At 50.8% G+C, this 16,651-nt stretch overlaps 1 protein-coding gene across 9 annotated transcripts in view; it reads right to left on the reverse strand.

Annotated features, from left to right (window-relative positions):
- Window positions 1-16,651, reverse strand: part of CHST15 (carbohydrate sulfotransferase 15) — a 74,772-nt gene that overhangs the window by 37,715 nt on the left and 20,406 nt on the right. For 2 of the 9 annotated variants that reach the window (XM_055299911.1, XM_055299912.1), the window contains exons 2-3: window positions 9,524-9,633; window positions 2,258-2,361 (exon numbers count right to left, since the gene is read on the reverse strand). The exons of 3 other annotated variants lie outside the window; for them this stretch is intronic. The gene's annotated coding sequence lies outside the window, so the exon portion shown is untranslated. Of the gene's footprint in view, window positions 1-2,257; window positions 2,362-4,386; window positions 4,479-9,523; window positions 9,634-16,651 lie in introns of all 9 variants that reach the window. 4 more of the 9 variants (XM_055299914.1, XM_055299915.1, XM_055299913.1 and 1 more) reach the window with 3 other exon arrangements.

Here is a 16,651-nt window from a genome sequence, read left to right on the forward strand (position 1 = left end):
ACTAACATAACCCATGAAGAAAAATCGAATTACTGTGACTGTATTGAAGGGAAAAGGGACTGCCATTATACTCGTGAATTGGCCTTTTCCATCCGCCACAAATCACCCTGAGAACAGTCACGCAGAAACCTAACACTTCGGTGGTTCTTCCTTAAAATATAAAGTGACGCATGTCCCTTGCACTTTGCCTGTCTGGAATGTCCACATTTTGGTGCCAGTCCTCAGATAAGCGAGGACCCTTGGCGTTCCCATGCAGCTACTAAACCAAAGTACTCAGGTATACATTTCAGTGAGATCGCTTCCCAGCCTGGGCTCAGTGCTGCGCCCTATGGAGGCAGACAGTGAGTGTGGGAACCCGTACCCCCCTGCGAGATCAGATGACTGGTCCCAAAATAGAAAGCGTTCAATTACCCAGCCCTGGCTAGGATGCCCCCTATTAACCTATGCACCCCAAGCATCATTAGCAAGCCATTTATAACAAAATTGTAATTGAGAGACCCAGAAATACCACTTTAGAGTAAGTAATTGAATGCCCCCTCGGTGTAAGATCGATAAAGGGCATCCAATTTCACCCTAGGAGAAACTTATTAAATTATTGTAGCTATGAGCTGATAGAGCAAAAGAAAGATGTACAAAACTTCAAAAGAAATCTGGACAGATTTAAATAAATAGCTTCATTTAGGTAGACCATTTCCATCTACCCTCTGGGAGGGGAGAGGGAAAAAATAGCTAATTACATTATTTTACTTGCATGTTTTAAGGGGAAAAAATTTGATGGGTCTTAAGTAACCTTTACTAAAACACAAGGCTTTCTTCTGATTAGCATGTCTCACTGCTGACATTTCTCTTTGGGCTATGTATATGGAAATACATTTCTTCAAGGAATATTCATCAACAACTACAAGAAGGAACATTTTTCATATTTAGCTCAAAGACATCATAAGATTGTCTCTGAGACTGAGAAGCAGCAAGCCTGGAGAGTCCCGTACAAACAACAGATTATCAGCTTCAACCTTGTACCTGGAGTTTTACGCTTTTGATCACAATGCAGTCAAGTCAACAGAACAAAGCCAAGACCCCCGATTATCCCTCACTGGCCACAGCACAGTAGAAGGAAGCCAGTCAGCGGTCCTGCGGGCCAGGATACCAACGCGATGTCCACCTGGTGACTTCAGGCAAGTCACTCAAGTGATCTGGGCCTCTGTGTTCTCAAAAGAAATCCTTGATGGTAATAAATCACATATAGCATTGGAGCTTGGGTGCCAAAGCCAGAACCTGGCTTTGACATTGGCCAAGTCATTATAATCCTCTCCTGTTCTCCCTGGATGTAAATGGGGAATGCTCACAGGACCCATGCTGTGAGCACGAAGTGGTCAATTCACATAAAGTCCTTCAAAGAGCCGCCCATAGAAGTGCCAAACAAATGTTAGCTCTTTTAAATATGGATATAGTCCCGGCCCACAAGAGGTGTTTGGTAAGCAAGCAGTTAATTACTATTTTCGGTAGAGATCTCACTATTGGTTCCAGTTTATTACCTTGCCCCATATTCTACTTTTGGTCACATGAATGACTTTGCAGCTTCTCCCTTTGGCTTGAGTGGGAGACTTGCTTTGACCAACAGAATGAGGGAGAAGTGACCATGTGCCAGTCCCAAGCCTAGGCCTTAAGACTCGTCCCACATACTCACTTGCCCTCTGCACCTTTGCCGTCACCATGGGAAGAACATGGTGGCCTGGCAGTGCTTGGGGTGGTTGGGTATGTGATGAAAGCTTATGGATACACTCTTCTGCAGGTTATAAACACTAGGTGTTACTAAGTTAAACTGGTATAATTTTACATTTACAAGTTCCAAAAAATGGGTTTACAGGAGTAAAGTGAATCATGAGCGATTCAGGCCAAAGCAATTCATCCAAAGACCCAGTAAATCAACTGAATCAATGCTTTTGCCTAATAGAACCCGTTGGCTAATGACACAAGCAGATATGCCAAAACAGTGCTAGAAACCCAGATGGCAGCTGCTCTCGAACAAGACATAACTGCCCAAATGTCACGCACTAGGTTACTTTCTGGCAAAATGCGTGTTTATGACAACCGCAGCTGTTATGCTTTGTTATCTGGACAACTGACCCCATTCTCCCCACTTCCTGTTAAAGACCCATTCCTCCCTGCCTCGCTCTGGAGCCACTATGCGTTCTGTGCTTCCTTGAGCAAGCCCGTCCTATAGCCTAGTCCTTAGGATGTCCTTGCCAGATTTTACCTTTCCTGATAACGGAGACACCTCATCCGTGCTTTGTCTAAAACAGGGGTTTTCACACTGTGCAACCTGCAGGGTCTTCCTGATGGGCCCAAAGCGTGTGTCATCTGAAACACAGGCAGTTCGTAAAAAATTATTTTTAAAGCATATTTGACTGTATAGTAAGTTCATCATCAACACAGCTGTTAATAAGGACTACTTCCCATGCCTTACGGTATAGAAAATATATTCCAAACTATTCTTTCATCCTATAAAATACATCCATAAGAAACAGGTATTTCCTCTGTGATCAGATCTTCACAGGATACAGCTCCTCCTTTGTATCTAGTGTAAGAGGCCTGATGCTCTGCAACTGCAACTCTGCACAAAGTTGGGATGTAGCAAAAAATGTCTTCTGAGCAATCCAAACCAAGTGTTAACAGGCTTTGGAGTCAGGCAGACCTGCATTTCGATCCAACTGCACTCTCTCCCAGCTTTACGATCTCAGACAACTAACCTGACCATTCTGTGATTTTATTTCTCATCTGTAAAATGGGAATAAAACCATCTGTGTCGCCTAGAATGGATGTGAGGAAGAAATAAGATAATATACATAAAATGCTTCCTCCGGCATCTGGCACCTAGCGAGCCTCAATATATGACAGGTGTCCTTAGCATTCTTATAGAAGCCCTCAGGCCCTCACTCCAGGCCTACTTGCTTTCAATGTATACATACTTCTAGGCACAGGTGTCCAATTTTCCTGTCTGCAGCTGATTTGAAGTAATGAATGAGAAGAGACAGGTGGTGGTGAGAGGCAGGCACACAGAAGAGCCAAGTTTTACAGCAGAAATAAGATGCCAGTGAGCATTGCTGACTGTGATCACTCGGTGCCCCGATAACCAGGGTGGGTGGGGAGCCCTGGAAAGCCTGAGACAGCAGTGGGTGCAACTTGGGAAAAGCCCAGCACCTTCAGAATAATCATCCATCCATAATCTGCTTCAGTGCTTAACATGGAGCGTCAGTGCTCCAGAAATGTGCCCATCCGCAGAGGTCTAAAGGTCTGGGCTAAGCAAGCCGCCTCTTTACAAATGGGAGGTTTAAGAGCAGAAAGGAACTCATGGAGGATTCCTGGGGACTTCTACCATAAAGTCCTTCATGCTATGACAAACCTGGAACACCTCAAAAATGATGGTGAGGAGTCAGGGTGTAGGTCAACAACGGGACAGGCTCCAGGGATTCAAACCTGCGGTACCCATTCTAGGCCCACATTTCACAGACGAGGAAACTGAGGCCCAATATGGTCCTGTACACCCCCAAGGGTGAGCATCTCATTACAGAGATCCAACACCCTGATCCCTATCCACCTGCCCAAGCCCACACCTCCTCAACCCAACCTGAGGAGCCCATCCTCACCCCCACCTGGCTCTCAGAAGCCTGGCTCTCATCACCCTGGCCTGGCTCTCAGAACAGTCCGGAAGTTCCTTCCAGCCCCTTGCCTCCCTTCAGAAATTCTCTTCTAAAGAACAGATATGCACAGAGATACAGGATAGGGGGTCCTGGATATGTGGGAGGCAGACGTGGGGCGAAAGGCAGGTACCTCCTCCAATCACTTTGTCAGCCCAGGGCACTGAGTCTTAAACTGTCTCAATACAGACTCATCATGCAGGTGCATCTGCCCCAGCTGCAAAGTGTGACGGGCACCAGGACAGTGACAAAGTTGACAGAGGCTGGCCTGATGCCAAGTGTGGGGCAGGGGACAGAGATGGGGGCTGGTCCGTAACAGAAGGCTGGAGCTAAGAGAGCAGGGAGGAATGGATAGGACCCCATGTGGGGGAGGCAGAAGAAGCCCCCTGCGCCTTCTTATGCATCAAAGAGAAAACCCTGGAACCTATACGACTGAGGTGGTGGCTTTTCAGACTGTGCTTTTAAACTTTGTAGCCTCAAAAGCAGCACCTTCCCAACGAGGCAGCAAACTATTGCACATGGCCCCTGAGCTGATATTTCCCAGTGGGAACCTGGCTGGTCACCCAGGGCAAGTCACGGCACCTCTGGGCCTGTTTCCTTGTAGGTAAAACCTGGAGCTGGCACTACCTCCTTCAGCCCGAACGCTCACAGGAGTCTGATTTGAAGTGAAGGTTTCCCTGATACCAACCCACTGTCTTCACTTGCTATGTCTTCTAAGGCTGCTAAGAAGCCAGCGGTCTTGCAGCGAGCGCTGAAAGGTTGGTGCATACCTCCTTCACGCTAGGCAAAAAAAAAAAAAAAAAAGCTGCACAATTAGCCCCAAAGACACAAAAGTGTCTTCTTAGCTCACAACACCTTTAAAGTACATGTTTATCAAGCACCCACTGCATTTGCCGAAGCTACAAATATGAAAGCCCAGGCCTTCTGGAACATTCCATCTTAATTCCAGAACAAAGTCTCCAGAGGCTCCAGAAAAATGTCCACCGTCAGAATTACACAGAATTATACATAGCCCCCAAAGCTCACCAGGCCTTGACTCTGCAGACCCCAGAAGAGCCAGCACCAGCTCGCAGAGCTGAGAGGCGTCCTCACAACAGGGACCCGGATCCCACCAGGGATCTCTGGTGGTTGAAGGCAGCGGGGGTGGCGGGGACACTCCGAGCCCCCTCTGAGCTGGTGGCTCTCCAAGAGGGTTAATGTGCCCCAGCAACCTGTGCAACTGCCCAATACATGCAGGGAACACAGCCAGACACCGTCTCTGCGCCAGGTGCAGCACGATGAGGTGTCCCCAGCAGGAGGGAAGGGTGGACAGGAGGCTTCAGGATGCTCCTGCCACAGCTGGCACACGATGACGTCTATGTGCACAAGACACTAAAGGTCTTTTTCTGAAACCAATTGGGGGGAAAACTCTTTCTTATCGATCATTTTATTACTCCCAAGGGTAATGCAAATCCATCCTAGATTGAGGTACTAGATTTTCCACTCAAGCTTACAGATCTACTGATGGTGGTTTTCTATTAAGGTAGAACCTACCAGAGACGAGCTTTCACAATCTGCTGCGAAGCCTGCCCACCTAATGGCTCTTGGCAAGAAGCAACAGCCGTCACATAAAGGGAAAGCATTTCAAGGAAGCAACGTTCAGTCTGTTTTAAGGCATTCAAAATTCAATATCACCCTTTGTGCAGACTGGGATGTATACCTCAAAATGTGGTTTTCAGGGACCCCAGAGGACAAGAGTACCATGTGAGGTCCCTTTTTTTTTTTGAAGGGGGGTGTGGAGAGGAGCAGAGGCAGGAGAAAATTTCAGGCAGATTCTGTGCTGAGAGCAGAACCCAATACGGAACTCGATCTCAAAACCCTGAGATCATGACCTGAACCAAAATCACGAGTCAGACCTCAACCAGCTGAGCCACCCAGGTGCCCCAATGTGAGTTCCCCTCTGGATGGCAACTTTCTGGGCTCAGCACTGGGACCCCCATGTTACATGTTACTGTGTGCCCACTGAGGCACAGCTGGGGTGAACACATACCCAGAGAACCAAAATGCAACTGCAGGCCTGTTTGGCTGCAAAGCCATGAGCTCTGTCCCGTAGCACACCACCATGGAAGACAGCGGCTCTGGGAGAAAGCCACTCAGAAGTTGAGGCTCCCGGGGCAGCAAGAGGTGCTGCTGCAGTTCCGTGACTCTACCTGTAAGCTCTACAATGGCAGGGTTGGTGACAGCCCTGAATTCAAATCAGTGCAGGCACTAGATCTCCCACACAAGCTTCAATATCTACTGTGCCTGGCACCGGGTGGTACTCACTACATCTTTTTTTTTTTTTTTAATTAATGAGTAAAGAGGTAAACTTCTAGCAGATAATCCAGACGGGGCTTTGGCCACTTACGACAACGATAAAAGTGACAAGAGCTAAAATTTGTTAGGGCTTCCTTATGCCCAGACACCAGGCTGGGACTTTGGGGATTATCTTGTTTACGCATCATGACAATCTAAAGAGGACAGCACAATTAGCATTTCCACTTCAGATGGGAAAATTGTGGCTCAGAGAATTTGATGTCCTACCCCTCCTCCTCTATATGACTCAGAGAGTCATAGAGTCTCTCTATGAGAGAGAGCTGGGGATCCTGGGAATCAGTAGGCCTGGGTGGAGCATCTGCCGTGCCCCTTAACCAGCTGCGTGACTGGATGCAAACCCCGGCACCACTCAGACCCCTCAACGTCTTCTTCCCGAAGCAGACACATCACAACAGTCCAGTGATCTCAGGAACCCAGGTATGTGATATATTGTTACGATTCTTTTTGCACGCTTTCAGGGTTTCCAAAACCTGTCACGACAAACCTTAACTGCCAGGAAAAAGGGACACGATGTGGGTCGATGGGGTTATTATAGCTCTTGTGCAGTGAAACTGCGAAGAAGAGAGGCAGATTCTAGTTGCCTTTCAACGATGTTCCCCTAACACAAACAGGAAAATGAATATAAAGCAGCAGCAGCTCCCAGGATAAGGCACAGAGATGACATCTCAGGGCCATAAGGAGCAGGGTGGCTCTCCCCACGCAGAGTCCCCAGAACCCTCCCACCTGCTTGGACAGGAATTCAGGAAGAGTGGAAGGCCGTGGAAGAGCAGAGGAAGCCCAACCCAGATGTCCTTCAGTTCGGGAGAAGAAGAGAGGTCTTGCATAGACACATAGCTCACATGCTCAGAACCAAGTGCGAATAATGATCTTGCAGATGTACAGCGGCACCCTTCAATGAATAAATTAAGGGCAGCACAATTGAATGGGGAGCAGCTGCGTACTCCCCACCAGATGGCTTTGCTGATCTGAATAGTTTTAAACATTGTTTTATTTCCAAAGATAAGCAAAATAAGAATCTGGTTAACCCTTGAATAAGAAGAACCTCCTGAAAACACTTCTTCAGAATTTATTTCTTTTTGATGGCAAGAGTGAATATGACTGAATCTCAATGTTCGCGGGAAGGTTTTAGAACAAGGTGAAGTGAGATTTCTCCAGGTTGCTGTCTGCAGGCAATGGACATTCACTGTCTGCCCACAGGCCTGGCCTTTACTAGGTGTGGCAAGAGGCAAGGATCACTCCAGCACCAACCCAGCTTGGATGTAGAGACCCCAGGGGCGTGGGCAGGTGCACCAGCCCCCAGGAATATCGGGACCTATGCCAACCCTCCCAGGGGAGTGGGCAGGTGCGCCAGCCCCCAAGAATATCAGAGGCTATGTCAGCCCCCCAGGGGCATGGGCAGGTGCACCAGCCCCCAGGAATATCGGGGGCTATGCCAACCCCCCCTGGGGCATGGGGAGATGCACCAGCCCCCAGGAATACTGGGGGCTATGCCAGCCCCCCAGGGGTGTGGGCAGGTGCACCAGCTGCCAGGAACATCAGGGGCTATGCCAACCCCCCTAGGGGTGTGGGCAGGTGCACCAGCTGCCAGGAATATCAGGGGCTATGCCAACCCCCCTAGGGGTGTGGGGAGATGTACCAGCCCCCAGGAATATTGGGGCCTATGCCAACCCCCCCAGGGGCATGGGGAGATGCACCAGCCTCCAGGAATATCGGGGGCCATGCCGGCCCCCCCAGTGGCATGGGGAGGTGCTCCAGCCCCCAGGTATGTGGGTAGGTATGCCAGTGCTCCAGGGGCGTGGGAGGTGCGCCAAGGGCTGCAGGAAGCTACAAGACAATTTGAAGCTTCCATGTTCAAATATTCAAACATTTCAAACATTACCAACATTGTTCTTAAGTGAAGGTAAGCTCAGATCTGTCACTAAATAACACAAAATGTGCCCATCAGAATTACAGCTTGCCCCAGTGGGTGCTGGAGGTGAGTTTGCTGTAGGGCAGCGGGTGGAGAACCCACAGGAACCCAGCACCTGTTCTGTGCCAGGCACTGGGCTGCCTCCTGTCCACCTCGAAGATGAGGCCAAGCTAAAGGTACTGTCTCATTCTGCAATTGCCCCCTTCTACAGGTAAGAAAACGGACACTCTGAGCAGTGGAGCCTCTTGTCCTAAATCACACAGCTCGTAAGACACAGAGCTGGATTTAAACACAAGCTGAAGCCCAAACTGCCCATCCCTGCAGGGAGGGGGTGCCCACGGGAGGTGGAGGTGGGCAGCCGGAGGGATATGCTCTCCACTTACACTTCTCCATCTGACTTCCGAGTCTACTTAGGGCAAGTATCCCTTTCATCACCACAAAGACAGTAAAGGTGAAGTAGCAGTAATAGATACTGAATAAAACAGCATGACAAGTGGGCAGTGGACAGGGTCAAGGCCCCCAGGACAGGAGCGCTCATCTCTGAGCCTCAGTTTCCCCTTCTGTGAGAAATGAGTGCACTCTTGTCCCAGTCCCCGGCTCAGGTGGCTGGGGCTGAGGGGGTGGCACCGAGGCCACAGCACCCCTCAAGACAGGGTTTGGTGGCACTAAAGGGCTTTGTGCAAAGTACAAACATGACATGGAAGCCTCACTTCATCCCCTTAGTTCTCAAGTTGCTTTTGCATTGATAGCATCTTCCCACGGGACGTACTGTAACATTCAACTGTCATTTAAAAAAAAATCCCATTCCCGTTTCACTAGGAATGCTGTGCCTGGGAGTGCGCCCTGCCTTCCCTACTACTGCTACGGAAACCCTGGGGGGCGTGCTCATTGATAACCACGTGCACCCACTGCCCAAGAGGGCACAAGGGGCCCTGAGCACAAGAGCCCCTGGAGGACACCTTGTGCTGTTCACTGATGCCAAATGAGGCTCTGACGCTGATGACCCAGGATCAAGCATCAGATGGGTACACGGGCACAGAACAGGCATGTTGCTCTCATGGAAGGAGGAATGTGATGGCAGAGAAAAAAGACAGAAAACCAAAGTGAGATGTATGTGAACACACACACATGCCCATCTGGTCGCTGTGTGCCTGTCTGCTCATCTGCAAAATGGAGACCAGGCTACACCTGCCGCAGAGCCACAGGCATCAAGTGGGATGATCCACTCGAGGTGCTTGGATGCTGGCCGCTGGCGCCGAGCACCGAGAACCGGCAAGTGGACCTCCATCCTCATGTCTCCTCCTTCTCCCCCTCCCACCACTGCTGCGAGGGTCTCAGCTCTGCAGGAGGGCTGCCCACCCGCTGTATGAAGACCCAGCCAAGTCTGGCTGCGAGGCAGGAAGGAGGAAAGCCGCAGAGGCTTCAAATGGGCCAGGTCTGGAGAAATGGAAATAGGCCAGTGGAGGAAGCCCTCGGTGGTGAGGACGTGGGGACGAAGACGCCAATGCCACCAGGACACCCGGAGCCAAGCGCTGCTTCGTGGATGGAAGGAGAGACCCACCAGAGGAATGAAGTTACACGGTGGTGGTTTCGAAGCCTCCTTTACACATTTTAGAAAACAGGCTCAGTGTCTGATAACCTCACTCAACTCTGGCATCCACAGTCACAACCCTGTAAAAGAAACAGGTCAAGCAAGTGTTATTTATAGACGAGACGAGTTATCCCCCCAGACACTGACCGTGGATATGCCCAGGCGACGGCAAAGGAGTTCCCCTCTCCATTAAGTGGGGACACTCGAAGTGTTTAGTGGCCCATACGTTCCAAAAGGCCTGAGTTTCCATACTTGAAGCTGGAGAGGTGAACATTTGGTAAGTTTTATAGGAAAGGTTACGTTCTCCAAGAATACCTCCGTTTCTCTCAAGCCACATCTCTGCCCGTCTCGAGGATGAAGGGGGGGGCGGGGGGTGCAAGCCCAGGAGACAAAAGCCTCTTTCTCAGCGCAGGTAGGGATAGCAGAGTGGAGGACTAGGAGCAGCTACACAGCACATGAAATCAGACAGCTGAGCTGCAAGATCCTCCGTTCTGCGTAAACAAAGCAACCTCTTTAAATTAACCACAGAAGAGTGGAATCTTTTTCATAAAGATCTGGAAAGCCTTCAGGCATCATTATGAAGGTCAGGACTTATGTTCACAGAGCTCAAAAAAAAAAAGTCTCAACTCTTAAAAAAAAATTTTTTTTTGGATTTTTAAAAAAGTCCTTGCGGCTGACTTCCTATCAAGAACTGCTCTGGTCTCTGTTTCTGCAAAATAAATATTTGGCTAGAGTGTACAGTTGTTGAGACCCAAAGTCGGCTCACAGGCAGTAAGAATTTCTCTCGACATAACCCGAGTGCGTACGTGCTGCCTCCCTCATCCCTCCAAAGGCCCGGCAGAGGCTGTGGGAGCACTGGACTTAGACAGGAGTGTGTGGTGAGCGGAGCAGGAGCACGGAAGCTTGGGGGCACCTGCAGCCCAGAGTCCCCAGCAGATCCCGAAGCACTGCACCCACCGTCTGACTTTGGGCGGACCACCTCACCTCTGAGCCGCCGGGCTGAGGACATATCTACTCTCCCGCCGTACTCCAGGAAGGTTAAAGGAGAAACAGAGGCCCTGGATGCCCCCTCTGCCCCACTACCATCCATCCCACTGCCCCCCCATTCCCTGGCCGTCTGCCATCTTCTCCAACACCACCTACCTGCTTGGCCCATGAACTCCTGTCACCCTTCTGATGTCAGCCAAGGCCCCCCAACCCCGAGCCCCAGACCAAGTCGGACCCCACACTCATCTGTCCAACCCTTCCCATCTCTGTGTGTGTTTCCTGGACTGGCCCCCGCCCTGACCACTGTCCTGTGAGCTCAACAGCAGCAAGAGTGTCTCTTCTATTCACACTTACCACCTCTTCGTAAAGGGAGAAAATCAGAAAGGCAGGCAGGAGGCAGGCAACAACACATATAAAAATACAGCACGTTGCAAACAGAGAATTCCCAATAAATGCGGGGGGGTGGTGGTGGTGGTATTTAAAAGAGAACTTAAAATCCTGCCATGCTGAAATCCTGCGTCTCTAGGATTAATCCTTCCGTCACCGAAAACCCACCTCCTGGTGTCTCCAGGGCCTGCACCAGCTTCCAGCATGGGGCTGTGTGCTGGCCCCAGGGTCCCGACCCCTGCGAGGGCCCCCCCACCGCCCCAGGTGTGCAGGGGCCTGTGACAGCACCTCATTCCCGCCAATGTCACCCCTCTTCTAAATTAGCTTTCGTACTTAAGAAGACACAAAATGCTATGTCTTCATAAATTATAGGATTCTTATCTGCGGCCAGAGGTTTGCTTCTTCCGTTCTGTGTTTACCCATCTTCAGCTCTGATGACACCCCCTGCCCCGTCTCAAGCATGTTTCCGAACGCACTAGGACGCCCCCATTTCTCGGCGCGCGATGCCACAAACCCCAGGACTGAGTCCCAAACAAAAGGGAAATGAAAAACCCCTCCGCCCTTCGGATCATTTTCGTTTCCTTCCTGTAAAGGCTCTGGAAACATTTCAAAGACGCCAAGTTCGGAAAGTGCACCAAAAACCCAAATTGCCTCCCCCTGCCCTCCTTGCTTTCTCTCTCTTCTCCTTCTGTGGCCCACCTGCTCCTGTCCCCATTTCTCTACTTCAGGAGGGAGAAAACACCAATTCCCCCTAAAATCCAATGCGTGCCTCGATTTAATTAATTCGAGGGATTTCCTGGGGTCCACGGGTGGGGGGAGTCCGCCGCAGGGCTCGGGGCTGGGGCGGGCAGGGTGGCCAGCATGGCCCAGTCGCTTCCCGGCCCCCCCAGTTCACACAAACCGGGGCTCGAACCCCGGACGCTCTTGCACCACTGCCGCCAGGACACATCTGGCCCAGCTTCTGCGTCTGTTCCCAGGCCCTCCCCACGCTCCCCTCCCACGCCGGCCGGAAGAAACGCCTCGACGCTGTCACACGGGGATGGGGGCTCATCTCTTTTCTAAATGTTCCTCCACCGGGATGACTTTCACTTTCTGATGACAGTTATGACCCGGCTGGACCGTCCGTGGCCGACTCAGTGTTTCTGAGGTTTTCACACCCTTTCTGCAGTCGTAAAACCTGAAGCAAAAGTGAACGACTGGGAACAAATCCCCAAGATGCTAGAAGTGGCCAAAAGCATTCACTGAACACAATCTGGAAAAGAGATGGAGCCGTTTCGGCTTGGTCAGGGCGGCACCCCTGCCTGGACGGCTGGCCACCTCCCTGGGGACCCTGCGGGGCCTTCTGGCCACAGAACCTGCATGGGCACACACCTCGGCTTCGGGCTCCTGCTCTGGCCCCATCTGCCCCCACCCTTCCTGGGGTCTGACCAGCCCCCCGCCACAAACAGGCTTTGCAGATGGAGCAGAGGAGCTGTTTGCAAATCCCAGAGTAACCGGCTGGCCTCAGAGCATCGCCGGGCATGCAGGCCCCCAGCCTGGGCGACGCGACAGCAGCCTCCAGACGCCTCATTCTGCACTCATGCCGGAGGATGCGGTAATGTGCCAGGACTCCTGCGAGCGCATGCTTCCATCCTCCTTAAAATCCTCTCGGGGGATTTCAAAGAAGAAAATAAGAACATTGTTCAAAGGTAGCATGAAGCTCTCACATACCTATCTTTCATGGATATTTTCTGGCCAGTAATTTCCATTCACATCAATGAAACTGTGGCATCTCGTTCAGACCCACCTGCTTCGTCACCAGGGTTAGGCCTTGAGGAGGGAGGCAGAAGAGAGCCGGCGTCTGCCATCCCGTTGGGTATGGAAGCCTCCGGAACAGAACCACACACCTGGGAGATCACCCAGTTTCAAGCTCTCATTTCACAAGGAGACGTCAATCTGCCCAAAACCTGAACTGACTTTCAAGTCTGATGAGCATGGGAGTTGGAGGATGTTATGCTGGGGGCAATTAAGCTCTTAACTGGAAGCCTAAGGAGTCAGGAATTTGAGGAAACAAAGTTAGAGATGGGTAAATATCCAAATTCCCCAAGTAGAGCTGGATTTTCAAATTGCATGAAAAGTTGCGTCTAAACACCTAAAATAGAAGCAGCTATCCAGATACTTCGTGTCAAAGCTCCCCCAACGTTTGCCTGAGTTATTGAAACAATGGAAACAAAAAATGATCATCCGGCTCACTCCGGAGTCACTGTCTCCAGGTCTCACCTGCTTGCGGGGTCACAGGCAGAGCCGGGGTGCGGGGAGAGAGGGGTCTCCATGGGGGAGGGGTTCCACATGCCAACTGCTCAGGAGTGGGGTGGTGGCTACGAACACGGGGGTCATCCCACCAGCTGGGGCTCTTATTCTGGCTCCAAGGCCTGACCCCAAGCCCACCTGAGTTCCCCATCTGAGAACTGGGGATGATGATGAGGATAGTGCACCTGCAACTGCAAGCAAACTGCAGGGAGGATGGATAATCCACGGACAGTGATGGGGAAGGAGCCTGGCACCCCCTAAGTGCTTGAATAGACAGCAGCCATCCCAATCACGCTTACCCTCACCATTACTATTACTCCCATTCCTGTTATTATTCCTGCACTTTGGGTCTGTGTTTTGCTGATACATCAGGTAGGTCTCTGGTCTGGTCTGTCTCCCTCGGCTCCGTGTTTCATTCTGGCCTCTTCTAGAAGGCTGGCTTGCCAAAATGCATCGGAAATGAATTACTTTGCTTACTGTCTGTTGCAACAACTGATCCTTCGTATTCTAATCCAGAGAAAGAAGATCAAAACACATACATTTTCATGTCTTCTAAGTCAGTTTAAAAAGAACTGCTGTGCTCTTATAAAAAAAAAAATTCTGTTTTCCTATCAATGCTTTGATAGCCTTAAACACACACAAGCGCACGTGCGCGCGCGCACACACACACACACACACACACAGAGCCAGAAAGACCAAGGAAACAGTTCTTTTAAAAATAATGGGCAGCCCGGGTGGCTCCACCGTTTAGTGCCGCTTTCAGCTCAGGGCCTGATCCTGGGGACCTGGTATTGAGTCCCACATCAGGCTCCCTGCATGAGGTCTGCTTCTCCCTCTGCCTGTGTCTCTGTCTCTCTCTCTCTGTCTCTCTGTGTGTGTGTGTGTCTCACAAATAAATAAATACAATCTTTAAAAAAATAAATAAATAAAATAAAAATAAGACCTTGTGAATAACTGCAAAGTATTCCATTTTGATTAAAAAAAAAACAAATACAAGTGATTAAAACAGGATCATTTTTATCCTAGAATGGTAGGTTTGATTTTGGGCCTCAAGCCCACAAAGAAAGCATTAGCAGGGAGATAATCCAAGCTAGGAAGAAAGTATCCAAACAGGTTCGAGCAAGCCCCTCTCTGGGCTAAGCTGCAGTCAGGCATAAGTGGGACACGACCAGTCAGGGTGGGGACTCCGCCTCTCAGAGGTGGGGAGGTGGCCCGTCCCTGCACAGACATCCAGCTCAGCATCGTGCCCCAGAGGCCTCTCCCTTGGGGGCCCCCAGGCTGAGTTTCACCCCACAAGCTCCCCACAAGCCGAAATCTCATGTGACTGCCCACATCCCTTAAAACTCCCAAATGCAGGAAGAACTGGGGTCACAACCAAATCCCACCAGCTCGGCGACCATACAAATCAATGCCACACAGACCATACGTACAACCAGGTGACGCAGGAGTCTAGTAAGATTCAAGCTCGTCCCTGGAATGGATGACAAAGGGCGGAGACTGTGTGAACCATGTAACATGGCACGAGTTACTGGGTCTGGGTCTCAGGAAGCTGCTGCCAGGGGGACCCAAGGTCCCCTGGCAAGTCACCTGGTGCCCGACCCCTCATGCTATGATGTCACTGTCAAGGTCAACCAGTACAGAAGGAGAAACTCAAACACGCAGTGGGCAGGGCCTATGGCCTGGTAACAGCTGAAGAGGGCGGGGTATTTACCGGAAAGTTTATAATTTCAGGTGTAGAAATTCAAGTCACTAACTTTAAACGGCCAAGCAGAGGACCGATGAGCCAGGCTCCATGTCAATCGTGAGCTCCCACTGGGGGACACCTGAGACAGAGGCCAGCCAGCCTGTCCCTGCTGAACCAGACCCCGACCCTTCCCTCAGAGAGACACGGATTTCCCTCACTCTGCTTCCCCACTTACATGGGACTATTCCAACTTTGGACACATGGTCCCATTTTTCCTGGGGTAACAAGAGAATACTGATGTGGCCCAGGGCGCTGTCAGGAGCAAACAACAGAGGAAGGTCAAGGGGACAAAGAGAACTCTGCACAGGTGGGAAGTTTTCTTTCAATGTGTAATGTTTTGGTGGTGTCCAAGGAACAGTTTTTGGAAGGAAATAGAATCCCCTGCACTTAGAGTTTTAGAATAAGGTGCAATGTTGGTCTGAGTCTCCTACCCACTCACAAACCAGGGCCCCCAAGCCCACGCACCAAGGTTTAACTTCAAGGAGGCCAGTCCCTCACCCCCAAGGGCCATAATCTGTCTTCAGACAGCATGTCCCCAATTTTTTAAATTTATTTTTTAATATATTTTACTTAAATTCAATTTGCCAACATATAACACCCAATACTCATCCCATCAGGTGCCCTCCTTAATGCCCATCACCCAGTCAACCGATCCCCTGCCCACCTCCCCTTCCACAACCTTTGGTTGTTTCCCAGAGTCAGGAGTCATTCATGGTTTGTCTCCCTCTCTAATTTTTCCCCACTCAGTTTCCCCCCTTCCCTTATGGTCCCTTGCACTATTTCTTATATTCCCCGTATGAGTGAAAGCATGTGATGATTGTCTTTCTCCGACTGACTTTTCTCACTCAGCATCATACCCTCCAGTTCCATCCACATTGACGTAAATTGTAGATATTCATCGTTTCTGATGGCTGGGTAATATTCCATTGTATATATTGACCACATCTCCTTTATCCATTTATCTGTCGAAGGACATCTTGGCTCCTTCCACAGTTTGGCTATTGAGGGCATTCAGCATGCCCCAAATTAACCCATTCAACAAAGTCCACAAAACCCCACTGTGGTGTCAAGCCAAGGGCACAGCAGTGAACCAAACAAGGCCTGTGCGGTGGGCTCGCAGGCCCGGTGGCGGAGGCATCCAGAACCCCACGGGATGGACTAAGTGTGGGGGTGAGCGAGAGCTGCTGCACCACAGTATCTTCTGGCACACAGGTGAGCTCCTCTGAGCGCCACAGACCGCCACACCTGCACGGGACTCATCCAGGCGGCTCCAACTCCCCTCCAGAAACACAGGGACCGAGGCCAGGCAGAAACGAAATCTGCTTCACTTTCTGGGATACGTTTCTGCAGCTTAGCGGTCTATCTCCCTGGAGTGGGGCATCCGAGCAAAGCTCATTTCCAAAGGCAGCCCCAGGAGAGACGTGGGAAGGGCAGGCAGGGCAGGGCACTGGGGCGGCGCACCGATGGCGTTCCCCTCCTCTGGATGAGGTACCCTTGAGGCCAGGTGTAGGGCCGGATGTTTGATCAGCCCCAAACCCCGCTTCTAGGTGAGCAAAACAACAGGAGACAGCAGGCAGCCGTCACCTCCTCCCGTTACCTGGCACAACTCCCAGCACGGAAGGAGAAGCCTCAGAGCAGCACGCCCCACAGAGAGAGAGCATGGGCCCCACAGCCAAGCTAAACGTTCCAGA

Source organism: Nyctereutes procyonoides, unplaced genomic scaffold, assembly GCF_905146905.1.
Source record: "Nyctereutes procyonoides isolate TBG_1078 unplaced genomic scaffold, NYPRO_anot_genome, whole genome shotgun sequence".
NCBI classification, from domain to species: domain Eukaryota; kingdom Metazoa; phylum Chordata; class Mammalia; order Carnivora; family Canidae; genus Nyctereutes; species Nyctereutes procyonoides.